This window comes from Oryctolagus cuniculus, chromosome 3 (assembly GCF_964237555.1).
Source record: "Oryctolagus cuniculus chromosome 3, mOryCun1.1, whole genome shotgun sequence".
NCBI lineage: Eukaryota > Metazoa > Chordata > Mammalia > Lagomorpha > Leporidae > Oryctolagus > Oryctolagus cuniculus.
Genome location: NC_091434.1, coordinates 48438748 through 48454838, shown reverse-complemented (window position 1 = coordinate 48454838; position 16091 = coordinate 48438748).

Below are 16091 nucleotides of genomic sequence, written 5' to 3'. Positions count from 1 at the left end.
GCGTCAAAGCTCATCGGAGTGTAACGTCAGCTGGTGTGGCAGACCTTGAAATGCCTGGAAGCAAGCTTGTCAGACACTGCCTGTTGGGTCTTCACCCCCCAAAATTGGCTCCTTTTCCGTATGCGCTTGATTCAATCTGTTGTGGCTGTGGACACAGCCAAGTGTGGAGAACCACTTAGGGCATTTTAAGAATCCATTAGAATCATTAGATCTCTTCTGAGCTAGCCAGAATAATCAAATCTATGTCCAAGTGGAGACTAGTTTAACTGCCCATCTTACTTACCTTTCAAAAGAATAGAGAGGAAATTCTTATGCAAGACTCATGCCGCACAAATGCCCTCTAATGGTTCCATAAAACATTCTACTCATCTCCAATGGAAAATGCCTTCATATTTACATTGTTGAAAGCCATTTTTCAAAATGTACTGTGACTTCATTTTAATAACCTATGAATTCAGGTTACGGAAGGATGGTTGGGAACTGTGCAATCTGTGACTATAGCATAAGTGATATGGAAAAAAAAAAAAAACCCAAGCAGTGTATTTATTTGATTGCTCCAAGTTCTCAGTGCATTATCTGGACAACCTGTCTGTGTTTGTCTGGGTTAGTGTCAGAAGTTTTCAATTGCGAGTCCCTCCAGGCCAGGACTGATGTCATCTCCATCACTTTGAGAGCCCCGGGCTCTTCATCCAAGGAGCGTTTCTTGAGTGCCCATTATGAGACAGGAGTTCTTGACTGTCACAGGTCGCTCTTACATCCAAAGAGGGCAATGAAGACATTTTCTTGCCCTCATAAGCATGCACAGGGAGTCAAACTATCTTTTATTTTTGTCTACAAAAGTTTGCCTTTCCCCTCTCTTGATTCTGTAGGAGGAACGGGAAAACCACGCACTTTTTTTTGAATCGTGACCGTTCCATTCAAAGCTAACGCTGAGGCAAACAGAAGTGATTCAGTACTAAGCTGCTAGAGCTGTGTGGCAGACTCTGGCTCCGTTTGATTTTTTTTCCCTTTTGGCTTTAATCTTGTAGTTGGAAATCGACTGAGTGGATCCTGCCATTTACCACATGGTTTCTCCTTTAGCCTCATGTCTTCTACCAACAGTGTGAAGGGGTTTTGACCGTGTTGTGTTGTGAGCCTGTAAGCCCTGTGGTAAATGCAGCCTAGCTAGGGGTCTCTTGGGCACGCCTGAAGGCATCTATTAGTCTTGGTGGATTCAAGTTCACAATCTGTTTCTGTTGAAATGCTCCATAGAAATCTGGAGTATTAGTGTTTTGCTACAAGTCATTTGTATTTGTATAACTTTTATTGTATTGTTACTTCCTCAACTCAGCGATTCTCAAAAGCATTGCCAAAGACGGGAAATGAAGTATAATGAAGGGCCCATGAGGGTGGGCCTAAGATACTACACAAAAACCTCCTGACAGGACCAGTCACTTTTGCCTGTCTCAGTATTTCTATCAGTTTAAGTAGCTTTTCTAGCTTTTTTTTTTTCATCTAAATCAAATAGAAATTACCTTTTTGTGTAGAAGGGCACACAAGTTCCTAACTAATACATCTATTTATACTCACATTAGAGCAGAGGTTCTATACAGGAGAAGTTCAAGTCTTCTAAAATTCCAAAGTTCATGGGAAGGATATGTTTAGAAGAGAATATAACGTTTATTAAACTTTTTTTTTTTTTTTTTTGGACAGGCAGTTAGTGAGAGAGAGAGAGACACACACACACACACACAGAGAAAGGTCTTCCTTTTGCCATTGGTTCACCCCCCAAGTGGCCGCTATGGTGCTGGCTGATTGGAAGCCAGGAGCCAGGTGCTTCCTCCTGGTCTCCCATGGGGTGCAGGGCCCAAGCACTTGGGCCATCCTCCACTGCACTCCTGGGCCACAGCAGAGAGCTGGCCTGGAAGAGGGGCAACCGGGACAGAATCCGGTGCCCCAACCGGGACTAGAACCCTGGGGTGCCAGCGCCGCAGGTGGAGGATTAGCCTAGTGAGCCGCGGCGCCAGCCATATTAAACTTCTACTTGTGACAAACCCTGCTAAGGTAACACTGTTACAGAAGGAGAGAACCTTCTCTAAATATTCCTCATTTGTAATTCTTATACATAACCAGAGCATCATGATACAAAAAAAGAGAGAGTATCTAGTTTCATGCTTGAAACACTGGGTTTGGGATTTGAACAGTTAGGTGGTCAGATTCTAGTTCTGCTATTTTAAGACCTTATCATTTAACTTCTCTATTTTCTCATTCATAAAAATGAAGCTAATGATTTCTACTTCATAAAGTTTTGATATGGATTAAATGAGATAGAGTAAGGCAAAACCTCTGCTCTAATGTGAGTATAAATAAATGTATTAGTTAGGAACTTGTGTACCCTTCTACACAAAAAGGTAATTTCTATTTGATTTAGATGAAATTTAGGCCATTAAAACAATTAATTTAGGAGTTCTCAAAATTTTTAGAAACATGCTTGAGGGGTGGGTGTTTGATCTAGCTGTTAAGATGCTGCTTGAGACACCCCAGTCCCATATTGGATTGCCTGGGTTCAAGTCCAGGCTCTGGTCCCGAGGTCAACTTCCTGCTAATATGGACCTTGGGAGGCAGCAGGTGATGGCTTAGGTAGTTGGATCCCTGCCATCTATGTAGTAGATTTGTACTGAGTTCCTGGATCCTGGCTTCTGCCTGGCCCAACCCTGACCATTGTGGGTATTTGGGGAACGAAGCAGTAGGTTGGACATGCTTCCTGTCTCCTTCTGACATTCTGTCTCTCAAAAACTAGAAGCATACTTATTTCACATGAGAAAAATCTAGTTTCACTTGCCAACTTTTCCCTCATGACCACTCTCGTTGGGCAATAGAGTTTTACTTAAGACTGCCTTCAAATTTGTGAAATTCTGCCTTTGTATTAGCCAAGAATTCTATTCTTAGACACATAGTCTGTCACAAAGTATGGGCCCAAAGGAACCCACTGGCATCGAATTACTGTGCTGTTCCTGACATGCCAGACAGAACTGAGTTCAAGTCATATTGGGTCCTAGGAATGTGCTTGTTAGGGAGATGGTAAAATTTACCACTTAAGCCCACTGACATGGTGATAGATCATCCAAACTCAAATCCTAGCTTTGCCCATTATTAACTGTGTGACCTTGAAAAATTTACCTACCCTTTTTAATTTCCACTTTTTTGTCCTTAATAAATGGATAATAATGATAGCCTTCATTGATTTATGCTCTTTCCAGGGCCTGAATCTGTGCTCAATATTTCATATGTACTAACTTATTGAACCCTAAAACGTGCTGAAGGGTGGAGATGCTTTTAATTGAGTTTTTAAAAGGTAGTGATACCATTTAATGTGAAATCTACCCTCTTAATAAATTTTTAACTTCACAAAACTGTATTGTTAACAGTGGGTTCAGTGTTGTACAGTGGAGCTCCAGAACTTACATAACGGACCCTTTATAGTCATCGAACTCCTCATTTCTCCTTTCAGCCCGCTTCCTTGGCAACTGTTCTATTCTGTTTCTGTGAGTTTGACTGTTTCAGAAGAGATAGTGTTCATCCTTCTGTGGTTAATTTCACTTTCTGTGACATAGTGTAATGTCTTCAAAGTTCAGCCACGCTATTGCAAATGTTAGGGTTTCCTTCTTTTGCCTTCAGCCTGAATACTACTGCACTGCAAAGACTTACACATTTTCTTTGTTCATTTATCCCTGTGTCAACATTTAGGTTGTTTCTACTTTTTGGCTATTGTGAGTTATGCTGCAGTCATATGGGAGTCAACAGGAAACCCAGATATTTCTTTAAGATCTGGAACTGAAATGAGGTAGGGATTATTTCTAATGCTTTTTTTTTTTTTCCAAATTGGGGAAAAAAAACCCAAGCATATACAGGCTAAATATGTTTTTAGGGGGATCAACAGCTGGTTGACATTACAGCTGGGCTCTTGTTCCACTGAGCAGTAGAGAACTTGTGTTCTGGAAGTGATAACGTGTCGTACTGGGATTGAATTCTTGACAGTGCCTGGCACCTGTAAGCCAAAATAAATGTCAGCTAATTCTATTAGCAAGGAGGCAATGCCTCTGATTTTAGAGTTTTGTCTTTCTAGCTTGCATTTTTCTTGGTTGCATTTCTGCAGAAGTGAACTTTTCTGTTATGAGACTGAACTTAGAGTCATCAGAGAAATGCATTTTAGTGTTAATTCAGAACAGTTCCAATCCTAGACTTCAATAAATTGTGGCTAAATCTTAATAGGAAGTTTTCCACCTTCCCTTCTTCTCCACCATCTCTTTTCTTCCCACTAGCATGTCATAAATCTATTCCATGATCTTATGCCCACCCCAACTAAATACAAATATTAAAAATAAAGCCTTGGACCATTGTTTTTGGCATCACTGATAAAAAGTACATGCCACCATTCCCTCTTTCAGATCAGGATTCGATTTCCTAGAGAAGGCATGTGCACTCTGTCTGAATATGAACACAGCTATCCTGGCCCTTAGCGCCTTTCCTGGAGAAGGTCAGAGCTCAATTGTGGCACAAGAATCCCTGCTGAGCTCGATATGAACAGCAGTGGATTGGCCATGCGAAGTCCGAGAGTCTGGAGGGTCGCTGAGAGCTAATTCTAATTTGAGGGTCTTGCCTTAATTGTATGAGGCCAGGGTCAGAAGCTTTTGCAAAGCTAGAATTTTGTTCCCAGACCAGTCTACTTTGTGGAAACTATTTCTTTATGCATTGGATAGAGCTAGGAATGGGGTGGGGGTGGGGGATGCCAGAATGAGCCTTGCAAGAGCTTCTAGCTTTCCTGTAACCGGAAGCCAATCCTCCATTCTCCTCTCACCCTCTGGTTCCTGGTATGTGATTTTTCATAGCAGCAAGTATTCTGCTTCTTCCCTGTCACAGAAAATGTGGCTTTTCTTATCTGTAAGGTGTCTCAATTTAGTGGAAAATAGAATTGAGTCCACTGCCCACTCCCTGTTCCAGGACTGTTTTTCTCAAAATAGGAAATAGATAATGTGTAGGCTGGGTGGCTAGAATTAGGCTGGATCAGTCTGAAACAAGGAGGTTTGTTTGCTTCTTAAAAAAAAAAAAATCTCCCACCGCCTTGGCTGGCTGCAGAATCCAGGGCAAATATCTGGAGTCGGAGCTGCAGAAATCAAACTGCCCTGGGTGGATTGTTATAATGATGACCCTCTCCATGGATTCCCACATGCCCTTTTAGCAAATCCTTCTGTGGCCAAACTGGCATTTCTGGTTAAGATTTTGAAACCATTATATTCAATGTTTTCTCATTGATTAGGTCAAAAGAGAAAGAAATGGCGATAGGCAGATCTTTTCTTTCCTTCTCTGTTTCTCTACCAAGCTCAAATCTAAAGTTATCTAAATGTTTTTGTGGTTTTCAAACACCCATCTGGGTAGAGGCACTACAAAATTTATTGCCAGACAACCTTTGGTTTCTTATTTCCTATCTACCTGTTGGGTAATAAAGGTTTGGATTTGTTTTGATTGTTTCAGAACACCACAGAGCAACAGTGAAAATGTGAATTGCACCAGCTTCAGCACAAGGTTGAGGTGAGGAAAAAGGGAGAAATCACTCGCAGTATGCTTGGAATTTCTGGTGCTCCTTGTTAAGAAATGAGGAGGGTCACAAACCATAGCAGAAGTGTATATTTCTCACTGGGTGAAGAATTTCCATTGAACAGGACTCATCAAATGCAAGTAAAATGTGCACCTTAGGGAAGGTAACTTCTCTCTATGCTCCCAAATCTCTCAATCGGAAACCTCATTTTTTTCATTAAAAAAGAATTGTGCTTTGTGATTTATAAAGTCCGCTTCTTCTTCAACTTGAATGTTAACGTTCTGCCTCGTGCCCTTAACTTAATGGATATTCTCAAAACTGGCAGCTTTTCTTTCATGCGGGAAGAAGGAATAATTCTGAATTAGGAGCACCAAAATAGGTTAAGGATACATTATGTCAGAGGCTGTAGATTGTTAACAAGCAAAGGAAGCACAAGTCATAGGGCATAATACAATTAAGGGCAACTGGGTAGGATTGCCAGCCATTCCATCCTAATGACTTCACCTGTTGATGCCAGGGGGCGACCCTTTCCAGTCTGTCTAAAATTTGACAGAGCCCTGAGTGTTTTTTAAATTTCTGAGTGAACTGCAATTAGCAAGTGTAATGGATACTGTGGGTACCCTGCATGGATCCCTTTACCAATCCCAGGAGCCCTTCTGCACCTGCTGTGAGTGTTGGATGCTAATGACCTGCAGCTCCCTCCTTTTCTGCAGAATTGCTAATAGTAGCTGTGTCTCCCAAGAGGTTCTCATCTTCTGCCTAACTAAGGATGGACACAGGGCTACAAATGGCCCCTTGCAGCAAAGGAGAGGCTCATCAATGATTCTGTGGTATGATGCCACGGATCAGGTCCAAACTAGACTTTCCGTGGGACCACACCCTTGCTCACTCTTTCCCCTTTCCTGCTGGCTTTATTTGAAGAGCTCTCCTTCAGTAACTCCCGTGTGTCAGACCTACTTGTCTCATGCTTCATTTTTAGGTTGCCAGGACCTATGGTAGTGAGTTTGTCCATTTATTTTACATTATTTTCTGTAGATGAACTCAATAAGAGAATATCACTGTTAACCAGATTTCCAAAGGAAAACAACAGACTGTTCTCTCTGAGTTGTTTGGGTCTGTGCTATTGACCCTCCTTAGCCTTGGTAACAGAAGAAACATCCCTTCAGCTCAGTAGTGTTCTCCGTCTGCTCTTATCCATCAGCCTACACAGAAAGAGCAAGATTGGCAGAAGACCAAAGTCACAAAGGTTGGAAATTTAAACTCTATGTCTGATTCCTATTTTCCTCCTTCCAATTTTGTTAGTTTGTCTAGTATTCAACTCTATTTATAGCCCTCCTTTTTAAAAGCTTGGCTTTTCAAGTTAGAATGATGTCCTGTCACAATAGAAATAATTATTATGGCCTTAGTATATGGTAGTCATCTGAGTGACACAATAAAAGACTTCACTTGGAATGAAACAGTCCATCCAAGTCTGAAATGATATGTTTTTTTTTTTTTTCTGGGCCTCTGTAATTAGAAATGTGATTGTATAAATGCCTGAAAATCTGTTCTGATTTTAAAGAAATTGGCCTACAGCCTGTTATAATCCAGACACAAAAATTCACAGAATGTGAAGGTCTCCTTGTGTCACTCCCCACCAGTGGTGTGAGGGTGGGCTGACTCAGCGATTGGGAGAATGGTGATTCCAGCTGACAGGTGCAGTCCTTGAGGAAATGTCACGTTGACCCTGCTGCTTGATACAACAGAGCATAGAGGTGATGAGAAAGGACACAGGGGACAGGAACACTTCAAAGGCATTATTATTTTTGTGGGGTGGGGCAAGGGCATGTGGCTGTGCAGTAGAAGAGTTGGAATCCTTCTCCCACTTCACAACTGTGCTTTGTAGCAATCACAATGACCAAACATGTTGGCTGGTGCACTAAACTGGCTATGACTTATTCTCAGCACTATATTTCGGTCTAAAGACTTGGCTCTTTGTTTCCACTGTGTTATTGCTTGTTTATAATCGATATCTTCTAATTAATCCTAAAACATTCTTTTCAAAGCATGTAGGTGCTTGCTGTTTTCTATTTAGACATCTGATGCTCTCTTTGGTACAATTTCTTCTTGTTTACAAGTGATTTTTGCTGGATTCATAGGACGTAAAGTTGTTAGCATTTGACCTTTGAATGGGATGAATCCATTCAAAGGTCAGTACTGAAAAGTCAGGAAATTGCTTTTAATTTTATATAATTCATGGTTTGTTTGTTAAAGTCGTAGAGTTTCACCTTCTAAGACTATTTCTGAGGGATTTTGTTTCATAAAGGCCACTGCCTTTTCAGGAACGATGAATATATTTTGTTGTCGTTGAATTTTCAAACAAAAAAACTTGCTGTTTATTACCAAGAAAGCAGAGGTAATTATTGGAGTTACTAATGTCCTTGTTCAAAATCCTTTCCCTGCCTGCCATATGATTACTATGCTACTTGAAAGGATTACATAACACAAGTGCCAGAGAATGTGAATTATGGCCTACTCCTTTTGCTCTTACCAGGATGCATTCTGTAACTAAATGAAAATACCTGTTAAGTTTTTGAAAACAAGAATGATGGCACTGAGAACATGTTTGTCTTTAAGTTTTATTGTCAGAAAATGTTGGAAATGCAAAAACAAATCTTAAATTTTACATTTTAATGTATTTAATGCGATGTTCTGTCTCTAACTTTTATATTTGTGGGAGTTATCAAAAGAAAATTTAATGGCATTTTGAAATTTTAAAACCCCATGAAAATAACACTGTTGGGTTTGATTATGTTGAGTATCTTTAGTAGCATTTTTAAAAGAGTTAGCATCTGGCAATGTACAATATAAAAAATTCAGTGGATAAGATAAAGGGCAGAAGAATATTTACCTATGGTTTAGGTGGCTATGTTATCTCTGAGTTGGTTTAATAGGTTGGCTTAAAATTTTAGTTTTTCTTTGACTTTCTGTTCTTGCCCATTTCTAGAAGGAAGCCATGACTTCTTGAACAAGAACTGAAGCTAGAATTGCACTACTAACCCTAACCTTTTTGAGTTGTTTGAGTCATTGTATGATCAGGCCAACATTTTGTGTCACTAGGTAGTTTAATCACTTGTGAATAAAAATTTTTTATAGATATACAGGTATGGGAAACAGACCCTTAGTGTAATGGGAGACAAAATACAGTTAAACCTTAAGCATCATGTTCATAGAAAAGACAAAGCAATCAGAGGTATTTTAGAAGTACCCTGTATATGTTTTTAGCATGTTATTATGTTATTTCAGAGAAGATTTTTCTCTTGTGATTAAAACTTTTAAGCATAAAATCAAATTTAATTTGTATTCTCTGAGTTTCCATCAATCAGTGACAGAGAAACCATCTAGAAATACTTTCTGGCTGTTAGACATCAGTCAGTTTAGAAGTAAACATTTTGCTGCAGTTAATACACTAAGAAACCAAGCCACATCAGTTGAAGAATTTTCTTTAACAGAAAGAAAAAACACAACAAACAAAACCCATGGGGGTCAGCACTGTGGCGCAGTGGTTGAAGCCACTGCTGTGACTTCGGCAACCCCTCTGAGCACCTGTTGAAGACCCGGCTTCTCTACTTCTGATCCAGCTCCCTGCTAATGTACTTGGGAAAGCAGTGAAAGATGGAAGATGGCCCGAGGGCTTGGGGCCCTGCTGCCCACATGGGAGACCTGGATGAAGTTCCAGGCCTCTGACTTTGGCCTGACCTAGCCCTGGCTGTTGTGGCCATTTGGGGGGTGTGAACCAGTGGATGGAAGATTCTCTGTCAAACTCTGCTTCTCAAATAAATAAATCTTCAAAAAACAAACAAAAAAAAAAAAAAAAAAGAGAGAGAGAGAGAGAGAGAGGAAGAAAAAAACAACTCCCAACAGCTTGGTAGCTACTACTACCTCAAAAAAAAAAAAAAAAAATGTAGAAATGCTCTCAGCCTCTCAGGAGGTCTTTGCAACCTGGACTAGTAATCCTTTCATTATCTGTAGTAAATACTTGCAGCAGTAAGTCATGAAGATCTATAAGCTCTGGTATATGAAATCTACTGAGACTGTACTGAGACAGGATGAAACTGTATGCTGCAAAATTTCCTGCCACCCTTCCTCGGAGTTTTCCTCAGGGCCGTCCTAGGCAAATATTTGTGTGTGGGGCCTCTGCCTGCACAAATAACTTGCGTTAGGAAAATGTTACCAAGTTCAAGGGCCTCTGTGAGGTGCTGCAATTTTCAGGCAGGTTTCAGAATGGTGGGTAACGTGGAGCTACTAAAGCATTTGTTGATTGTACAACCGTTGCATGTAAAGATTAGTGGGTAGTTCGCAGCTGCAGCTTCTTGGTCTTTTTTGTCAAAGACGTGGTTCCTGAACAGTTTCCTGTCTCCCACTGTGTGAGAAACTGGTGGCAATGCTGTTATTATTCACAACGCCCTGAGGCCCTGAGTCTTCAGATCCTATTTGTATTGAAACAGCGCGGATCTTCTTGCCCCTGCAGCTCCCTAGTACCACTTCTTCGTGCTGCTTGTATCATTAGTCTTGAGGCTGCACCATTCATCATGCCACCCCTGAATACACTTGTCTCCTGGCATCCCAGGGCACTGGCTTTGGGATCCACCTTCCCCCAGATACCTGAAGACACTTAACTTCTTTATGTAGAATGGCGTAGGATTTGCATATAACCTATGCATATTCTTCTGTATACTTTGAATCATCTCTAGATTACTTATAAAACCAAATACAATGTAAATGCTATGTAAATTGTCATTATACTGTATTGTTTACGGAACAATGACAAAAAAAATCTGTCCATGTTTAGTACAAATACAAATTTCTTTTCAAGTGTTTTTGATCTGAGGCTGGTTGAATCCACGCATGGGAAGCCTCTGGGTAGAAGGGCCCACTAGCTGGTTCCTTATGACTGCCTTGAAGGTCGTTACTGGGATTTGTCGGTGATGATCACAAACACAAATCTTGCCTGATAGCTACACAAAAGTGTGTGTGGTTGTTGCTGGTCATGCTCATTGGACTGCTTAGAATTTTGTGAAATAAAAGAATGCATTTTCCAGCTATGTCTTCTCTTGCGCTCTCTAGTGGTGACCACTATATTCCCAGAATGTGCTCAATTTCAATGCTGGCTGAGCTCCGGCCTTCTAGCAATTCAACCAGCAGCAAAGATAAGTGAAGGACCCTCAGAGGAAAAGACAGAGGTCCCAGAGAGGACGTGTAGCCTAGTGGTTAGGATGTGTGTGTTCCCCACTTGAGTGCCTGGGTTTAACTCCCAGGTCTGGCTGCTGACTCCAGCTTCCGGCTAATGCAGACCTGGGAGGCAGCAGTGATGGCTCAAGCAGTTCCGTTCCTGCCACCCACGTGGGACACCTGGATTGTGTTCCTGAATCCTGTCTTTGACCTTGACTTAACCCCAGCTGGTGCAGGCATTTGGGGGAGTGAACCTATAAATGGAAATTCCGTCTTTCTGTCTCTCACTGTGTCTCTGTCTCTTGCCTCTCAAATAAATAAATGCAAGTTTACAAAGGAATGGTCCCATTTGCACAAGAAATGTCTATGCCTTGTTCAACATGGCTTCAGACCAACCTGGCAGGGTGAAACACTAAGGCAAGAGAGGGCATAGGAGAGCAAAGATCTTAAAACCTCTTGAAGTAGAAGGGCAAAAAACAGCCTGTTAGATGGTTTGGGGTTGAGGAAGTGGAGTAGAATCCTGAATATAGGATACCTGCTGTTGCACGCTGTTCCTTGGGGCTAAGCTGGAGGTGGCACCACAACCTAATGAGCTGTTATGCCAGCCCCCACGCACTGCTCAAGCCTAGGGACCAGAAGATCCATGAATTTGTTCTGCGTTCCTTTGAAGTGAGAATCACTCAGGTCACTCAAATCGACACGCTAGCACCAGCCCAGAGGCCCAACCTCATCCAGACTTTCACAGTCTAATAAAAGAAACAGTCCACTGGCTGTCAGAAGTTTCCTCGTGGAGGTTCTCTGGGGGCATCTGGCTTACTCTGTCATGAGGTAGAGCCCTAGAGAGTCCTGCAGAGGAGAAAGGAGACACGACTCCCAGCCTGCGGCAAGGCTTCCTGTCCAGATGGAATTGTCAGAAGGGCTGGTCCCAGGCCCAGAGAGGAACTTGGACAATTTCTTGGAAGGTGCATTACAGCATGGGACTCTCTGCGGTGCAGGCCCAGAACACGCTTCCTGCTCTGCTGGCTGGAAGCACAGTATGGAACTTCCTCTCAATAACGGTCTTCTTGCTGCCCATCTGACTTACTGCCTCGTGTAATCCTAAGGTTTGTTCCTGCATTGCTGCTGACTTACTATTTGTGGGCCCTCCTTTGATGGCCTAGTAGGCAATCTTCATAGATGTGCTTTTAGATGCTTTCTGCAGCAGAGGAGGAAAAATACAATTTTATGAGCAAATTACCGCATTCTTCAAGCATTCCCATGGATTCCTAAGCACTAGCATTGTGGCGAATAGTCCATCTATTGCAGAACAGTGGACTGAGCTCTGCGGAAAAGCTCTCTGCTCGTGGACTCTTCCCACAGGGAAAACCTTCGTGGACCTTGGGGCCATTGTTACTGCTGACCGCGTTTGCACTTAAATTGATGAAAGCAGAAAACTTTGTCACTTCAGTAGAAAAAAACTTGAGTATCCAAGTTTCATGGGACCTACAGGAGTCCCAAGTTATTACTGGTGGTGTGATTCCATTTTTTAATATCTGGTCCCACTTAAAGAACAATGGAAGGTAGTGAAAGTCTCCTTGTCTTTTTGTACTCTGAAGAAGCAGTGAAAAATTGGTTTTCTCAAGTCATATATCAAACATTGTAATATAATCATTTTAAAATGACAACAATTAGAAAGATAAGCTACTTCTGTGGGAAAGGTAATACTTTTTCTTTGGTGTTGCTGTGGGAAAAAGATATGCTAATGGTCAGAGGATGGAACTTTATTTTTTTTTTTATTAATTTATTTATTTGAAAGTCAGAGTTACACAGAGAGAGGAGAAGCAGATTGAAAGAGATTGGTCTTCCATCCGATGGTTCACTCCCCAATTGGCTGCAATGGCTGGAGCTGTGCCAATCTGAAGCCAGGAGCCAGGAACTTCTTCCAGGTCTCCCACTTGGGTGCAGGGGCCCATGGACTTGGCCATCTTCCATTGCTTTCCCAGGCCATAGCAGAGAGCTGGATCAGAAGTGGAGCAGCCGGTTCTTGAACCGGTGCCCATATAGGATGGCACCGCAGGCTAGGGCTTTAACCCTCTGTGCCACAGTACCGGACCTGGAATTTTATTCTTGTTCTGAAATATAGATCAAGGCTAAACTTCAACCTGACCTTACTCTGCTTTTCTTTAACGTCTGCCTTCTTTTCCTCCTTCTTCAGCTCCATTCCTTTTCATGGGGAAGCATTTTTCAAATTATTTTGTTTCTAAATATATGACTTCCTTCAGACATATTAAAATTTGCTTTAGTTGAGCTTTTCCAAAATAAGAACTTCTAGACAATAGGCAGAACAATGGATTTGATGTAAGCCCTGCCAATAATTTAAAACATCTCTGAGAAATAATACATTTTTACAAGGTCAGCATTACTTTTATACCAAAACCATACAAGGATACAATAAGGAAAGAAACCTACAGGCTTGATGAATGTGAATACAAAAATCCTCAACAAAATACTGACAAACTGAAACCAACAGCCCAGTAAAGAGATAATCCACCATGATCAAGTGGGATTCACTTCAGGGAAGCAAGGATGGTTCAACATATGCAAATCAACAAATGTGATACACCACATTGATAGAGTGAAGATAAAAGTAAATTCAAAGTAGGTCACTGTGAAAATTAAGAGAGGGAATAGGAGAGGAAGGAGGAGGAAGGGTGGAAGCAGGGGTGGAAGGGAGGGTAGGGTGGGGAGTATCACTATGTTCCTAAATCTGTGTATGAGAAATACACAGATTGAAGAGCCCATGAGACTGTTTTAGGCATGGAAAGCCAAGACACTCTGGCAAAAAAAAACACTAAAAAACAAACAAACAAACAAAAAACCCTAAATGAAAGATCTCTGCGAGTGAGATCCCAGTGGAAAGAATGGGCCATCAAAGAAGGAGGCACCTTTCTCTCAAGGGAGGAGAGAACTTCCACTTTGACTATGACCTCGTTTAAATAAGATCAGAGTCGGTGAACTCAAAAGGCTTCCATAGCCTTGGCAACTCATGACAAGAGCCTAGGGTGATTACTGATGCCATAAACAAGAGTGTCAATTTGCTAAGTCAACAACAGCAGTCACTGTGCACTTACTCCTCATGTAGGATTTCTGTCCTTAATGTGTTGTACAATGTGAATTAATGCTAAAACTAGTACTAAAACAGTATTTTACACTTTGTGTTTTGGTGTGGGTGCAAACTGTTGAAATCTTTACTTAATTTATACTAAATTGATCTTCTGTATATAAAGATAATTGAAAATGAATCTTGATGCGAATGGAACGGGAGAGGGAGCGGGAGATGGGAGGGTTGCGGGTGGGAGGGAAGTTAGGGGGGGAAAAAGCCATTGTAATCCATAAACTATACTTTGGAAATTTCTATGTATTAAATAAAGGTTTAAAAAACAAAAAAATTATAAAAATGAATTAAAATCATATGATCGTCTCTTTTTTTTTTAAACCTTTAATGATCTGAGCTTCTTTTTTTTTTAAAAGATATTTTATTTTATTTGAGAGGTAGAGTTACAGACAGTGAGAGGGAGAGAGACAGAGGTTTTTCCTTTGTTGGTTCACTCCCCAAATGGCTGCAATAGTCAGAACCATGCTGATTTGAAGCCAGGAGCCAGTAGCTTCTTCTGGGTCTCCCACGTGGGCCCAAGGGCCCAAGGACTTGGGTCATCGTCCACTGCCCTCCCAGGCCATAGCAGAGAGCTGGATTGGAAGTGGAGCAACTGAGACTAGAACTGGTGCCCATATGGGATGCCGGCGCCACAGGCAGAGGATTAACCTACTGCGCTACAGCGCCGGCCCCTGGTCATCTCAATTGATGTAGAAAAGACTTTTGATAAAATCCAACATCTCTAACTGGAAACCATTATATTTAGTGGAGTAAGTCAATTCCAAAAAGACAATACCGTATGTTCTCTCTTATCTGTGTTAACTAAGGGAGTACTTACAAGGTAATTTATAGGAGTGAAATTGACACTCTTGAGTTGCCATTATTTTGAGCAGCCCTTGTTTTGACTGTTGAGGAAGTGTGTTTTTTTTTTTTTTGTACTATTTGTTGAACTCTTTACTTAGTGTAAAGTTAATCATATGAGTATAAAATTAACTAAAAGTACATTTTTATAGAAAAAAATGAGAATGGGAATAGGAGAGGGAGGAGGAAGAAGGGTGGGAGTGCAGGTGGGAGGGAGGATAGGGAGAGAATAATCACTGTGTTTCTAAATTTGTATATATGAAATTATATAAATAAAATTTGAAAAAAATTAAAGAAAGAAAGAAAAAATACAACATCCCTTCAAGATAAAAAACTTTGAATAAATTATGCACATAAGAACAAGCTTCAATAGAATAAAGGCCATATATAAGAAGCCATCAGGTAGCACCAAACTGAAACGTTGAAAGGTTGAAGGCTTTCTAAGATTTGGAAGAAGAGACTTTCACTACTTTTATTTGATATAGTCCTGGAAGTCCTTTCTAGATCAATTATGTAAGAGAAAGAAATAAAAGGCATGCAAATTAGAAAGGAGGACATCAAATTGTCACTATTTGCAGATGACATGATTTTTTGTATAGAAAACCATGAAGAAAGTTTTTCCACTGAAAAACTGTTAAGACTAATAAGCTAAGTCAACAGATTTATAGGACAAAGTCAATATATAGACTCAGTAGCATTTTCATACATCAATAGCAAATTATCTGAAAAAGAAATCAAGAAAGCAATCTCATTTCTAAAAGCTAGAATGAAACAAAATAAACTACCTTAGCAATAAATTTAACCAAAGAGGTGAAAGACCGGTATAATGAAAACTATAAAACACTGATGAAAGAAATAAAAAGAACACAAAAGAAGTGGAAAGACACAGATTGGAAGAATCGATATCATTAAAATGTGCCTACTGCTCATAGCAATTTACAGATTCAATGCAATCCCTATCAAAATCTCAATGACATTTTTAAAACAGAACTTGAAAAATATTCCTAAAATTTGGGAATTTTAGACCCCAGTTAGCCAAAGCAATTCTGAGCAAAAGGATAAAGCAGGTGGCATCATACTTGCTGACTTTAAAACATATTACAAAGCTACAGCTATTAAAGCAACCTGATATTGTCATTAAAACGAAGACCGGTGGAATACTATTGAGACTCTTGATGTAAAATCCATGCAGCTACAGCCAACTGATCTTTGACAGAGGTGTGAAGAACATGTGACAGAAAAGGGACAATCTCTTCCACAAATGGTGCTGGGAAAATTGCATGTTCACATGCAGAAGAACAAAACTATCTC